This window comes from Calonectris borealis, chromosome W (assembly GCF_964195595.1).
Source record: "Calonectris borealis chromosome W, bCalBor7.hap1.2, whole genome shotgun sequence".
Lineage (NCBI taxonomy): Eukaryota > Metazoa > Chordata > Aves > Procellariiformes > Procellariidae > Calonectris > Calonectris borealis.
This window is the reverse complement of record NC_134351.1, coordinates 4,199,717-4,213,511: the sequence shown is the minus strand read 5'-3', so window position 1 is coordinate 4,213,511 and position 13,795 is coordinate 4,199,717.

Genomic DNA, 13,795 nt, shown 5'->3' with positions numbered 1-13,795 from the left:
TGCAAGGGGATATTTTGCGCAGGGATTTCCTCAGAGACAGAGCACATTTTAAGTGGATTTTTATGAGCTTGGGACACCCCCAGCCCTATAGGACTGAGCAAAAATCACCTTACACCAACAGCTTTTCTTAGCAGTTCTTTTTTAACTTCTTTTTAATTCCTAAAGTTGGTGCCTTAGAGAAGTTTAATAAGGCTTCAAGGCCACAGAAAATCCCTGAGAAACTCCAGCAGGACTCAAGAAAGCCAAGCAACAGGCAAAGGGACTAGGCAGCGCGACGGCGGATGAAATGCAGCACCGGCCAACAAAAAACCAATGCAAAACAACTTCGGACAGTGGTTGCGGTAACGATTAAGCTTCGGGATTAAATGGACTCAGAAGCAATCATCCTGTGCTTCTGTATGCATAGTGCAAATTTAAAAATCAAAATTTACTTCTACTTTTAAAACTTACTTGAAAAGTTCTTTTCCTCCTTGTTATTTATGTATTTTACAGCATTAACTAATAGTTCCCACGGTAACGGCTTATTTCTTTATGTACCTATAGAAAAGCTGCATTCTGCAGCCTTCTTCACCTGCTTTCTGAGCCGTTCCCAGGACAGAGCTGGGAGAGGAGGGACTCCCTCCACCATGTGGTCTTGGTGCCTTCCTCTATCACATCACATCACATCCAGGGCCAGAGGACTGGATGAGAAAGCAATCATAGGCAATGCATGAAGGAGTTCCTCAAAAGTACATCAAACTCCACCTTTACACCTCTTTTCCCCTAATAGCTCTAGAAAAGTGTTGTCGCAGAAGCCGTTCTTAACTGATAGACAGAAACAGTTTTCTAACTCCCAGTGCAGCATCGTTAGGGTACTTCAAGCCTTACTTAGGGTACTTTCAGCTGCCATGAGCTGATTGGCAAAGGGAATTTCCGAAGCAGACTGGTGTGTGACTGGGAGTGCAGACCTGGACCAGTAGCTGATGGCACAAGGGACAGGAGATGGGCAGACAGGTAAAGCTGAGGGCAGCAGCTGGAGTAGAATAAGGAAAGCTTAGCACAAAGTCAGTATGGAGTCACATGGAGTGTTGGATATTTTGGGCAATGGGGGCACTTGTTGTTCCTCCACGTCAGTAGGAGGTTGTGCTTTCTCCCCAAGAAACTAGCCGAGTTAGGCATAGGATGCCTTACACAGCCCCAAAGGAAGACATAAAGACTACAGCATCAAAGTACTGAAAGAGTCCTCAAGAAGTCTTCTGGTTCACCCCTAGCCCAAAGCAGGGATCCCCAAGGATGCACAGGAGATGCTTGTCTAGTTCAGAACTGCCATGGATGGATCCACAGCACTGACAGGTCCCTGGTGTTCCACCAGCCTTTTTTTAGAGGTACTTTCCTGCCCCAAGGATCTGCTCTCAATGTGAAGACCCATCATTGGACCCTACTAACTCCTCAACAAGCCAAGAAAGTCAGGCAACACTTTATCTCTGCTGGACTTCATCCCGGCCTTGACACACAAGGCTTGGACTCTCCTGTTGGACTGAGACTCCAAGCCCTAATCCAGACCTGAACACCAGAGCTTATCGCTCTCCTTGAGCACCAAGGATCACGCTAAACCCCAACAAATTTCAGAGCAAACGAAATGCAAGCATCTACTTTTGCAAGCCAGGATCACCTTTGTTGAGCCGCCACCAAAGCTTTTCCTAGAAGTCATTAACCGTGATGGCCCAAACACGATTCCACCTCGCTCCTCTCCTGCCTCTTCAAGGGCAGGATGGCAGCACTTGAGCCGCTGCAGCGCTGATTGTCCTATTGTTCCACAAAGTGGTTCCTCTCCAGCAAATTGAACACTGAGAGCCATCAGAGAAAGCCCCGGACAAAGGGACCGATGCTTGTTTCTGGGATTATTAGAGGGAAGCAGAAAGAAGCCTCTTGAAGAGTCTTCGCGGCACTTAACGTGACAGCTGAAAATAATGGATAGGACAAAACAGAGCAAAGATGATTTAAATTAGGCAACTCCCGGAAAGTGGTGTTCATTTAGGCTTCCAAAGGAGAATTGCCATTTCTTAGAAATGCTAACGCTCATGTCTATGTGCGCTTCCCCTCCGCAGCATACACACACACACACATCCCTTTTTAGGGGCTCTAGAGAGCATTTGTTCAATTTGCCAGTGGACACTGCATCCCTTCCATTAGGAGATGGAAAAGGTGTAAATGAGCAACATCAGCTGCAGCTCATCAATCCTTAAACAAAAACAGCCTTTAATTTCTTGCCGCTGCCAAAAGTTCAGGGACCTGTAGGTAGAGATTTACATATACATGTTCCAGAAATCATTACACAGCTCCTCCAAAGTCTCCCGGAGGAGAGGGGCCTCACTCCTACTCAAGGGCTTTGACCCAGACAGAATGACAAAGGCTCTGAAGAAACTTTAGGGCCATCTCATGCCAGTCCCAGCTCGGTGGGATCCGTGTGGGGCTCATTTTAAGGCATCTCCCATCTCCTGTTCTGGGAGCTCACCCATGCTGCCTGGCAGCACCCTTCGGCATTCACCCCTCTTCTGATGCTACATCTTCTGCCAGGGCTGGACCAAGATAAAGTCGCTCTGAGTGAGTCCTAGTATCAGGGAAGCCCTGGCCATCCTTTCTGGGCTCCCTGCACGTGTGGGTACAGCTTTCCAGCTCAAACAAGGCATTTCCCAGTGGCCCCATGCTCTCCCTTCTGGGAAACGTAGCTACCACCAGCACGGCTGGAGCAACACCACTGCCGAACCGAAGCACTGCCTTGAGAGCTCGTTCCCTTTGCTGTGGCTGTCCTACCAAAGCAGCTTTAAGTAGCCTTAGAGGTGGGTCCCTTACATTTGCTGCCATCTCCTGCCCAAAGCATCCCTGTTTGCTGCCAGGACCCCAACAAGTCCACGCTGACCACCGTGGCTTGCTGTGCTTCGGTGCAGCCTTGAAACGGCCGCTCTCAAGCAGAGGTCCTACCAGCTGAAATCGTGTTGGTGGTGCTTCCTCCGCTCCCCGCATGCCAGGACCTGCCCAGGTCTGTCTCTCCCCCTCCTCATCCTCATTTCATCAGTGCACTGAGAAACCTGAGGCATCTGCTGGACCGGGGCACCCGGGGGTCCCGCAGGACGTTCGCACTTGCATCACCCCGGGCAGGACGTCTCTGCACCAGGGCATGGAGCACCCGCTCCATCCCTGACGGCGCTCCAGGCATGGGGTCACACACGGAGAGGCCAGAGGACAAGATCCCCCCCTCTCTCCAGCGGTGGCTGTGAGTGGGGCTCAGGCCAAGGCCCAGGGAGCTGAGCGGCAGCCCCAGCTGCGTGGGTCTCGGTGTGGCTATCACACAGCCCCTCTTACACTGTCATCGCCTGGCTGCTTGTCTGAGCCCCGGAGACCCAAACAAACCCATTTCCCAGAGTCTTAAGGCTAAAGCCTTAATCATCAGCCCAGGCTACTTCCAAGAGTCCTTCATCATTGTTGGGACCAGCATTCCTCCTCACCCAGGCGGCGGCTGTCACCCCCATTTTACTCAAAACAAGAGCTTTGGGACATGATTCCCCATCTGGGAGCGTGATGGGGAACCGCCCCAGAGTCCCAAGTGATTACTTCTGCTTTTTTTGGTCTCTAGAAGCACAATTTCTTTCTCTCTCCCTCTCTTTGAGAAGGTAGCAATGCTCAAACCATTCTCAGTCTGGCCAGGGAAGCAGGAGAGAGGTGGAGTGATACGCATGTTGCACAGGGTGAATTAGCAAGCTGTCTGGTTTCTATAGATTTGCTTATGCTGTGGTGGCAATCCGTCTTTCCAGGCACAGCGCCTTAGTTTTACGACCTGAAACACCATGCAAAGCAGCTCCTGAGCATCTGAGGATGCAGCATCTGGCACACTGGGACCTGACCTAGCTGTCCCCTGGTCCTGCTGCAGCACCAATACGCAGGAATGGCTATGATAGAGGTGGAGGAGAAGGAGAAGGGAGAAGGAGAAGGGAGAAGGAGGAGAAGGGAGAAGGAGAAGAAGGGAGAAGGAGAAGAAGGGAGAAGGAGAAGAAAAGAGAAGGAAGGAGGAAGAAGGAGGGGGAGGAGAAGGAAGGAGGAGGAGGAGAAGAGAGGAGAAGAAAGGAAGAGGTCTCTGAATTCATCATTAATATATTTAGTATATTAATAATATATTAATAATATATAATTAATAATATATTTAATGGCAGTGGAGCAATGCCTGGATCCATTCGGCATGGAATGAGGCCACTTGTACTGTTTTCTCCCCAGGCAGTCAGTAAAGCAGCTCACCTCTTGTCCTCTGCTTGGCACAGATGACGGCACGGAGAAGACCCCGGAGAGGAGAAGCACAGATGTGTTATGGGAGCCAGACACTGCAGAAATGCCGACCAGACACTCTCTAACAAGAACATGCCAGGCAGAGTGGAAGGCGAAAACCAACCTGCCCCCATGGACCTGCCGTTCTCTTTCTTTCTTTCAATCCCATTTGTGAAAAAGGTGACTCAGGAAAATTGGAAAGGAAACCACGGGTGGTGTGAAAGTGGGACAAGACACCATCTGTTCTCGAGCCTCACAGCTGGAAGGCGCATAACCTGCCCTTGCTACGGCTGCAAGGGACACGCTGGTCCAGAGAGGGCTTGTAGGAGAGGAGAAAGCTGCCTGCTGGGCTTTCTACTCTGGGATTCATCCAGCACATGCACACACCATAACTGAGCTGGAGGACAGGGGCCTCACCCCGCTCCCACCCCTGCCCATGAGCCCTCACATCTGGCAACATCTGCTTAGGGCATTCACTAAACGCTGCATACAAAGACCACCATAGGTCAAGACGTGGGCATGAACCACCTCTGCAAGGTGACCCGTGGGGTGGGAGGGCAGCGGGATGCAGGAGTGAACGGAGCACCGGTCTGACGGGCAGATGTCCCTTCGTGATGCTCCTCTGCTCCTTACTCAAAATCAGCCAGAAAACTGCTACCGGAGCTTCTCGATGCAGAGCAGCCTGAAAAGCAGTTCACAGTGAGCCTGCCATCCCTCCTCAAATAAGAGATAGGAATACACATGGGAATAGTTGGGATTTTATCATCTTCCCGAAGCATGAACGGAGCGGGAGTGCAAATCACTGCTTTTTATCACAGCTGGCAAAAAATTTGTAAAGTATCAAATGCTGAATATGCTTGTGATACTGTAGGTGGGAAAATTCTGACATCTGATCTAGTCTATCTCTCAAGGTATTTACAGTACCACAGTCCTCACTGTGGATTCAGAGTGCTATTTCAGAGCTGATGTTCATAAAGCTAAGATTGAAAGGTGAGTAAATCCTCAACTTGCTCTTTACTGGAAAGAAGGCAAGAAAAAGAAAGAAAAAAGAAAATAAGAGAAAAAGAAATAAAAAGAAAACAGAAAGAAAAAGACGAGGAAAAGGAAAAGAAAGGAAAAGAAAGGAAAAGAAAGGAAAAGAAAGGAAAAGAAAGAAAAAGAAAGAAAAAAATTGAAAAAATAGAGAGAAAGAAATAATAAGAAAGAAAGAAGGAAAAAAGGACAGAAAAGAAAAGGGAGGGAAAGAAAAAGGGGAAGAAGAAAAAGGAGAAAACAGAAAAAGAGGGGAAAAGAAAAAGGAGGAAAAAAGAAAAAGAGGGAAAAAAGAAAAGGAAAAAAGGGAAAAAAAGGAAAAGAGAAAGCCAGCAAGCAAGAAAATCTAGAGAACTGATAGTTTCCAGATACTAAAGGAACAACCTCAAGTCATTTTTTAAAAAATCCAAGTCCTTCCTAATAAGATGCCTAACAGTCTGTGAATTATACAGCCATAAAACTTCTACTTAGATGTGACATTTGCTGGTAGGAATAAATCAGGGCTCAGAAAAAAGGAGACGCTTTGGAGTTCAATGGCTATTATCCTAACTCTAACCGTATTAGTGGTGGTCTGAAAGCAGGACATTGTCATCCAGACAGACGGACGATGTTCATAACCAATGGTAATTTGTAGGACGCATAATTTGCTGCTACCAAAATAGCACAGCATGTGGGTTTTTTTGCCCTTTTTAGTATATAGCCGTGTCGTTTCTTTTGGCTTGTCGAAAGAAATCTGCTCTGCAGAAGCGGAGTAAGAGCTCAGACCTTCAGCAGCTCATATAAAACAGGTGGCCGGGCATCAGGGGAAATACAGCTTTTTTGAAAAAGCTAATAAAATAAACAGATGATTATAGAAAATGGAGATGAAACCGGCTTCTCTTTCAAAAACAGAAAGTCAGAGACAAACTAAGTTTAGACTGAGCAAACGCTGATTGAAAACACACCCTGCCACCACCTCTCTGAGTTTTACCAACACACCGAGTTTTCACCTAAAAAAATATTTAGGAAAAGAAAAGTCATCTGCTCAGGGCTGATCACCCCCAAGCCCACGGCTGGATGCAAAGATCAGCTGCCCCCGGCTAACCTGGCTGTTGGCTTAACATCAACCAGGCTGGGGGCTCGTGAAAGTCAGGTTAAGATAGACTTGCTGTCTTAAGCCTTCATCCCTGCCATCACCATCTCCCCATCAGACGAGAGCGTGCAGCACTTACGTGAAAGTTGAAATTTGGATCTGGTTAAGTCCCAATCCTTTAATTTTCCATGGGGAAAACGTTAGGAGGTATCTCTCCTGCATGCTCCAAGACCACTCTCTTAAACCTTTGGTTATTTCATGGTGGAGATTCACCAAAAAAATAAAATAGAAGGGAAAAAAAAAAAACCAAAACCCACCCCAGAAAATAAATGCCTGTATCCCTAACAAAGCGGCAGGGTGGAGCCAGCACACCCTTATATTTAGCTGCAGGCAAAGCCTTAAAGTTGTAGCACATTTATTTTCCATGAATCACGTCAAAGCTACAAGATCAAAAACCCCCAAACTCTTGCTGTTTGCCCCGCTCTGTCTCTCACGGGGCACACCGGGATTATTGTTATCACCATTTTATTTTTATTTTCTGAGCTCAAGAGTTTTGGGATGGATCAGAGACTTCAACAAGCTCAGCTAAAGTTACCTCAAGCTAAAGTAAGTGCAGTTTCCCACAATCCTGAGTTATCAATTTAATTTTTTTAGAGTGGAAAAAAGTAGTTATCCGGCTTAAATCACACCTCATAATATTTAGGAAAGGTTTAAGGGCTGACTGCTGGTCTTGAAAACTCTGAATTCCTCCTATCTCTACCTGCCCCAGCAGAGCAAGCTTGGGTGGTAGCCAAGGTCAAAACCCATCTGCAGAGGGCATGATCTGCTGGGATGTCCAACACAAAGAGACACGGAGAAGAAGGGAAAACGGGAGCTACGGAGAGGCGACGGGACCTGCCTCCAACCCTTCCTGAGGCCGCGTCCGGTCCTAACTGCCCCACCGCCTCCCTCTTGGCCTCGCAACTCACTTTCGCTTTCATGCAATGCCAAGAGGCCGGGCAGCCGCGGCAGATGCCGTGCGCTGAATTGCGGCCTCCTTTGCCAAAGCATGGGGACAGCAGAAGGCTCGGCCAGCCCATAAAAATTAGCATCTGCACTTTGCCACTTGCACAGCTGTACCGTGACAGCAGGGTCTGGAGCAGGAGTTATCTACGGAGATGTGGGGGGGAAAAGGGAAATGAGTCCATCATGCCACAGCAGAAGCTGCCACTGACCTTCCAGAGATCCTTACACAAGCTTCAGGGAAAGATCTTAGAGGATTGAATAAGAAATTTCATCTTTCTCAGTGTTTTCCCTTTAACTTTCCAGCAAAGCTGAATGCAGAAGAGTGTCTGAAAACCCTCAAGAGAAGAAATCAATCGTTTGCTTTCTGAGCAAGTACCTACAGAACTTGTTTGGTTAGTCATCCATTTTCTCTTTATTCCATCAAAAGGGTCATTCCCTCAGCAGTCATAACACCTGAGAGCAGGACAACCCACAACCCCTGCCACGAGGATCCACACGCTCCAAATGGCAACCACCGCTGGGTCAACCCTCCCTTAGACAATAAAACACGAAAGCATCAACCAAGCCCACACCCCCCCATGAAAGCCTCCACTTCCAGCAAAGAGATCTGCGCTCTTTCACTGATGCTTCAGCAATATTGACCCCAAAGTCTATTTTTTTCACGCATTTTAAGAAAATATTGGAAATATTTCTTCTCGCGCTCTCCGCAGGTAGGAACCACTGTCCTTCCCACACCTCTCGCCAGGGGACAGGGAGGTCCCCTGCAGAAAGGCAACATGCTGCTGTGGCTTCCCACCCTGTCAGCATCATCTCCTACATCAGATCAGTAGATAGGAGTGAAAAGCTGTTTCTCCTCTCCACCCTGCGTTTTCAAGCTGAGCTGCATGGGATCTCCTGCACAGGGCCCCATAACAGGACCTGACATCTACCCAGTGGTGAAGAAGCATCATCATGGGCTTAAGAGCATCAGCCTTCGGAATCATGTCCCACACCTTCCCCCAACGCTTCCCCTCCAAAGCGCTCCAGAGCTGTTTGCAGGAGCTCCTTAGCACAAGCTGGAGGATCATAGAATCATAGAATGGTTTGGGTTGGGAGGGACCTTGAAGATCATCTAGTCCAACCACCCTGACATGGGCAGGGACACTTTTCACTAGGACAGGTTGCTTAAAGCCCCGTCCAACGTGGCTTTGAACGCCTCCAGGGATGGGGCATCCGCAACTTCTCTGGGCAACCTGTAATGATGAGCAGGTTCAGCTTTAGCTCAAGGTTGCACCACTTTGCAATGATAGCTACACCAAACGTGATTAGAAGTTGGTAATCAACTAACGATGCACACAGCGGAGCGGCTCTTCTTGCTGCACAGGCCAGCTCTGGAGGGACACCATGAGAAAGAAACGTATTGTGTCAATGTACAGGCATTTGGAGACAACCCAACGGCAGATCTCTTGACTGAAAGAGATATTTTGTTTGTTTGTTTTGAACTGTTGCTTGCCAGTGCAGGACCTCACATTGGGCATTTGTCCTAGCATACAATTTGCATGCCAGATGCTCTTTCGTCTTGCTAATTGTTGAAACAAAGTGGATACTGAATGAGGTCCTTTGAGGTTGGCAGGGGCTTCAAATACGGCCAGCGTTGAGCTAATTCTGCTCCCAGTGAATGGAATAGCAAATACACGTTGGCAAAATGCTCTTTGCTATTTTTTTTTAACAACACAAAAACGAAAGCACTAGAACAATGGTGAATGCCCTCAGAAATCCCTTCCCCTGTTAAGGTCAAACCCCTTGCCGGCCTCCAGCTTGCAGAAAGACCAGCGTGGCACTGAATACCAGAGTCGGGCAAACCTCCTGGCTGGGTCCAGCGGTAGCTTTATTCAGGCTCAGACAGTTGCGTGTCAGCCAGCCCTTCCTTCTCCTGGTCCTTGTGTGCTGTGCTCTCCAGTGGAAATAAGAGGAGCCCAGCAGCAAGCTCAGATCAACGGGGAATTCAAAAAGCTGAGCAGAAGACTGGAAATAGCTGAAAGAGATGGGCCTCAGAGCCTTAGCAGGTGTTTGCCAGAGCTACAGGAACATGGGGACCACAAGGGACCACCTGAAGGACTGTCCCACTGAAGGACACCGTGTAAGAGATGGATAATCTACATGGGACCACAACATGTCAACTCAGGTCTGCACCATGGGAAGAAACACCTACAGCCCCATATCTTGTTTTTAACAGTGGCTGACATGGGATATGCAGGAGAAATGTACAGAAAGGTATGAACATATGGAGATGCTTCCTTCCCACTCAACCTGCCAGCTGCTGACCACCCATCCACCTGTGACAGGTTCCCAGGCTGGAGGCTGCATCTTAATCTTAGAGCTAGCAGCCCTTACCGAGCCTTGAATTCATCTAATTGCTTTTTGAACCCTTTTATACCTTTGGCCTCCAAAATACTTGGTGCCAACAAGCTCCCCAATTTAATTACGCACTGTGTGAAAAACTATTTCCTTTTGTTTGCTTTAAACCTGCTGCCAAATAATTTCATTTCACAGCCATTCATTCCTGGGTTAGAAAAGAGACAATGAATAAACCGTTCCCTGCTCCCCTTTTCCACACCAGTCATGATTTGATATTTCTGCCTATAAGAAACCGCCAAGGACAGATTTTTTATAGCCCTAAGGGCCTCTCTTCCTACCGAAACTGCTCCATTCTTCCTACCTCCATCACTCTTTCTGCATTGGGCTGCACATTGTCCAAGATGTTCCTGCAACCTGACGTCCAGCCATGTGTCTCATGTTCTCCTTTTCTTCTCAACCTTCATCCTAACAACTCCTAACCTTCAATTTGCCTTTCTGACAGCAACTGACATCTGAGCTGACATTTCAAAAAAGTTTCCACAGTGATGCTGAGATATTTCTCCACCTCTCTGTGGCTTTAACTACTTGAAATAATTCACTAAAGTTGGTAAATATTGCCATCTCCCTAGTCACCTGTTTCCAGATCATTTATGAATCTGTAGAACAGCTGAGGTACTAGTGTGCATCTCTGTAGAATTCCCCTGGTAGCCACAGTGAAAAATGAGCATTTCCTTCTTTCCCCTGTTTTCTAGGTTCTTCTTTGGCCTCCCACCACCTTTTGGCCTCCCACGCCCTTTTGGCCTCACACTCGCTCAGCCTCAACTCTTCCTCAGCCTCTCACCCCCTTTTGGCCTACCACCCCCTTTTTGGTCTCCACCCTTGCTCAGCCTCAACTCTTCCTTGGCCTCCCACCCCCTTTTAGCCTCCCACCCCCTTTTTGGCCTCCACCCTTGCTCAGCCTCAACTCTTCCTTGGCCTCCCACCCCCTTTTAGCCTCCCACCCCTTTTTGGCCTCCACCCTTGCTCAGCCTCAATTCGTCCTCAGCCTCCCACCACCTTTTGCCCTCCCACCCACTTTTGGCCTCCACGCTTGCTCAGCCTCAACTCTTCCTCGGCCTCCCACCACCTACTAGTCTCCCACCCTCTTTTGGCCTCCACGCTTGCTCACCTAAGGCCAGCTATGTACACCTCAACAAGGGTCCTCACTCTACTGCCTTCTGCGCACACAGCCTTGGGCATAATGGTGCAGATCGCCTTCTCCTCAAACCCAACTCTGAGCCTTCATGTTGATGTTCCCCAAAACCTCAAAGCAAAGCTGGACCCAGAACACTTCATTCCCCTGGGATTGTACCCAAGCTCTGCATTTGTAAGGGAATTCCAGAACAGGTCCAGGCTGGGATGGCATCTCTCACCACTTGCATCACGATCATCCTTCAACAGACATGATCCAAAGGCCAAGAGAGCCCTGGGCAGTCTGTGTGCTCCTCAGACATTGTGCACATTTCTAATTGGGAGCCATCGCTTCCTGGGAGAGGAGCCCCCAGGACTCAAGGTTTCCTTCAATCAGAAATTCAAGGCAGAACCCAAAACCTTCCATCCAGACATCCCTGAGCTTTGGGGCTCTGGACATCTGGCTGTAAATTTTACAGCTTGCATCTGTGATCCCTACACACCAGATGGCTGCAGTGAAAAAAAACTAGTCATTCTTCTCCAAGTCCAACCCACAGCAAAGCTTTAGCATCACGGCACCTGCAGCGGCTCCCAAAATAGAGGGTGGGCCATGTGGGTGGGAGAAGAGGACATGGAGGGATAAATAGCATCTGGGACATCAGAGCAAGACCTTGGCCAAACCAGGGGCAGGTTTCACTGAAATGAGTTGCCCAGAGAGGTGGTAGATGCCCCATCCCTGGAAACATCCAAGGTCAGGTTGGATGGGGCTCTGAGCAACCTGATCTAGTTGAAGATGTCCCTGCTTATTGCAGGGGAGTTGGACTAGATGGCCTTTAAAGGTCCCTTCCAACCCAAACCATTCAGTGATTCTATGAGTGTACACGTGCGTGCACGCACACGTGCGGATGGCTGCTCTCCTAACGAGGACACCGCGGTCTTAAATCGCAATGCTCGGCATGGCACAGGGCAGGGCAGTGTCTCCAGCTTCCTCCATCCCCCTCGATATTTATGTTACAGCCACCCGGATTCATTTTTTGCTGACGGCGCTGGCTTGCCCTCCCTCTGCCCTCTGCAGAATTTCATTAATGCTGCTTTGCTGGTTGGGGGGACAAAACAGTCTCTTATTTTTATGTTATTCCTCCCCTCTCTCCCCTCGGCTTCAAAACACTTTCAAGGATCTCCTCCTGGTATTTACACGTAACATCCCTCAGCATTACCCAGGCTGAGACAACACTCTGGGGCCAAACGCTGCTCCTAAATCTTAAGCCCTGATACCAAACCAGCACCATCGGAGCACGCTGAGCACAAGGGACCTGACTGCTGAAGATCAGGAGCCCAGCCTAGGACCAGAAGGGATCTCACCATCACCACCATGGTGCAAACCTCTTCCAGGGGAGATGTAGCCCTTGAAGACAGCAGGGTGGGGAGCCAGAGCTGCCATCTCAGCACCAGGCTACCCAAAACGGACTTCGAGCCACGCAGCCACCCTGGGGAGAGTGATTTATGCAGGAAAGCCAGGGATGGACCTCAGCATCCCCCTCATGGAGCACCACAAGCCAGCCTTGCTTTGCACAGCACTGGCTGGATGCTTTTTCCCAGCACAGGAGCTCCAGGGTGATGTCTAAATGTTTCTATCAAGAGTGGCCACCGGGAAGCTACCCAAGCTCCAGCCGCCTCCTCTCCCCCCGCAATCTACTGTCAGCAGACACACACACCAATGAGTTTTCCAAGAAGGGTCTCGGAAAGAATAACGTGCCCAATTCTTATTTACCTGGGTGGGAGTTAGGTACTTCACGCCATCAGTCCTCTCAGAAATTCCAGCGTTACTGCTACAATGAAAAGGAAATATTTTTCTACACAGGGGTTATAAGATGTTGCCGTGGCAGCATGCGTGGGTGTGCACTTAGATATTATCTAAAGGCCCAGATCTGCAAAGAAGCACATAAATCACTTGACTCGCATGAAAACAGCCAGAACAGCCACAAAATGACCCGAGTGCTGAGATCAGACCCACCCAGACAACATCAATGTGTGCCACTGAGGTGTAAAAGAGGGAGAAAGAAAAAGAGATGACGCATAAAATTTTCATTCCAACTCACGGACAGTTTGCTTCTGCATCAAGTATGTTTTCCTGTGTCGATATAACACTTCTTAAACTCAACTCCTTGCCGGTGTGACGGAAGGTGCTGCACGGATGCTGGCTGGTTTCCCACGCTCGCCCTGGTGTCCCCCTCTCCTCTCCAGGCAGCAGCAGGGACCCGAGCAGTCACCCCAACAATCACGACGCCTTTCCCACCCCTTTCTCCTTTCTTTGCCTCTCTCCCACCTTCCTTGGGTAGATAAAAAACATTAAAGATCAGCTTGCTGATCTGATCCACAAGCAAGGAGGCGAGGCTGGTCGTGGCGACCAGGGGTTAAAGGAGAGGACAGCAGGGAGGCAAAAACCCACGTTACCACGCAACAGGATGGAGTGGTCAGGGAGGAGGATGCAGAAAGGAGGCGACACCCTTGCTGAGGCTTTGTTGCAAGACTTGCAGGCTGCCCACCCTCACCTCCCACCCTCGGGCAGCAGGAAAAGGCAGCTGCCCCTTACTGCTCTGTCGCTGGACGTGGCCGGAGAAGGCACCGGGAAATCATTTCAGGGAGGAGGTCACCAGCACTCTGCATCACTGCCCGACTTCCACTGCGGCACTGGAGACCTCCGGCGTGGTCCACGTCTCCACCAGCAGTGAGCCGAAATGGGTTTCGAAACACACAGGCATGTGGATGCCCCTTCCACCTATTAGCACGTATAGACAGGCTCTATGCCAGCTGTGGGGGACAGCCGAGCCCCGAGGGGCACGCAGTGAGACCGCCACAAGCAAACGGTATCTCATTTGGCAC